The sequence below is a fragment of the Tarenaya hassleriana genome, unplaced genomic scaffold (genome assembly GCF_000463585.1).
Source record: "Tarenaya hassleriana unplaced genomic scaffold, ASM46358v1 Cleome38, whole genome shotgun sequence".
NCBI lineage: Eukaryota > Viridiplantae > Streptophyta > Magnoliopsida > Brassicales > Cleomaceae > Tarenaya > Tarenaya hassleriana.
In genome coordinates, this window is record NW_010966774.1 from 22,414 (window position 1) to 24,919 (window position 2,506).

Consider the following 2,506-nt stretch of genomic DNA (forward strand, 5'->3'; position numbering starts at 1 on the left):
TTATTCCTAGCATTGCAGATCCCTTGAGGGCCGGCTCGTTTGGCTCGCGAGTTAAGACGATCTGGACTGGGCTGACCTATTTTTGGCTCGCTAAAAAACGGGTTGGACTGGGCTGAAAATTTTCCAAATCGGGACGATCCGGGCTAGACTAGGCCAGGCTAGCCCGTTTTACACCCCTATTCACGAACTCATTACCCACTGTAAAACCCAATCTATAATGGAAAACCTTCGTTCCTATTTGCTTGTATTCGACCATCATTCCCAACTTGATTATCTACAACTGCATTATCTACCTCATTCATAAATTCAACTCCAATCTCATTAGTCATATATAATAACACTTCGTTGTCATGTCGTATATCCTCATGCAGAATCTCATGGTCAACCCTATACGCATCATCAAGCAGTGTTACATGATTTTTTTCCATGTTCTCTGTCTAGTGCTTCCAACTCACAATGCACAACTAAACCACTTCGTTCAACTATTTCTCTTTCTTCTTAACCATTCGCCTCAATTCCGACCACAACTTCATTATCTTCTTAATCCATTCGCCTCAACTTCATTCAATACATCATCAACGTTCAACTCTACAAATAACCATCCTCGACATCCATTGCTTTTGATAAACATAAGAGATTCTATTCCCATATCATCATATATATATTCCAACCTGTTTCCATCCGTCATAATTGATATCAAGCTTAACTTCGGTGTTCCTGAATCAATTTTTAGCTGACCACATACAACTCGAATAAGCTCCTCATGTGTGACTTGGCTTGCTTTATTACACACTCATAATATTTTATTATTATATTCAACCCCTTTCCATTCAAATAATTCATTATCATTTTTTCCAAATACCACCATATCGAATAAGACACATGTGTAACAATCTTCAACAACGTCCATATATTCCTGTCAGAAAGATAAAAAATTTGTAATTGCAAATCTCATAATACTATGGCTCTTATAACGACCCGAGCCCGCTACGGAATAACAAATATGTCATCACACACCAAGACGAGACCTTTTAACATGTTTTGTTATCACTTGCACACATCCCACAAAGTACTTTTCGGGAGGTCACCCGTCCTAAGACTATTCCAAAGCGAGCACGCTTAACTTTGGAGTTCTTTCAAGATGGTTAACCGAAAAGGTAGATGCATCTTGTTGCTATGAATAGCTCAATCAATTTCTTTAAGTTATCTTTGACTGTGCAGTTCCATACCTACACAACCCTTTGATCTCTCTCATTCCGGTGCGTTCGATTCATCCCGGTACCCCCTACACATAAGCTCGTTAGGAGCCGCTCCTTGTCCATACCATCAAGTCCAGGATACCCTACACATAAGTTCGTTAGGAGCCACTCCTTGTCCGGAACATGCAATGATAGCGTATCACTATCCCATACTCATCTAGGAATCATATATGATATGATTGACAATGTGTTGTCTACCTAAATAGCATGTTTTTGAGTGTCATGCCCTGGCTGACTCAAAAACATCTGAAATATGGATCCTAGCTCACTTAGAAACTCATTGAGGGTGTTTTTCTTAGTGGGAGCTTGTCATATTGCATCTATTGTCTGTGTTAGTAGGAGGACTAAGCGATGTGTTTATTTTCTGTCTGTTTGTCGTTTTCTGTAGAATATATCTGTTGCAGGAATCTGGTTAATCTTACCATGCGATCTATCCTTATGAAGGATAAGCCTCTAACCAAGGCTTCTAGATCGATCATTGATGTTTATGGGAAGCATATGGATGATGGTCTAGACGTGTCCAACTTGATGCTTGGAAAGATGTCTTCGGAATTGCGTGAGCAATTAGATGACATGGACAATTCATTGATGGTTGATCAGTTGAATGTGTCATTCCAAGAGAAAGCTGGGAGCCAATGGAAGAATGATATGGTAGTTATTGGAAAGAGTTCCAGCAAAAGGAAGCGTTCCAAAGGTAAGGGCAAGAGGAAAGTGACAAGTGTTGTCACTAAGCCTAAGCCTAAACCCAAGAAGGAAGAGTGTTATTTCTGTCATGCTGTTGGGCATTGGTATAGAAATTGCAGACTCTACCTGGAGGATCAAAGGAAGAAGAAGTTTGCAAAAGCTTCGACTTCTGGTATTTTTGTTATAGAGGCTAACTTGTTTACTTCTACATCGTGGGTATTGGATACCGGATGTGCCTCGCATATTTGTGCAAATGTGCAAGGACTACGAAGAAGTAGACAATTGGCGAAGGGAGAAGTAGATCTCCGCGTCGGGAATGGAGCAAAAGTTGCTGCATTAACCGTCGGGACTTATGATCTGACTTTACCTTCTGGCCTTGTATTGGAGTTGCATGATTGTTATTTTGTACCTGCCATCAGCAGCAACATCATATCGATTTCATGTTTAGACTCGGATGGTTTCAGATTTGTTATTGAGAACAAATGTCTGTCCATTTATAGAGGCGATTTATTCTATGGTAAGGGTTACCAGTTTAATGGCCTTTATGTTTTAGAAGATGAACC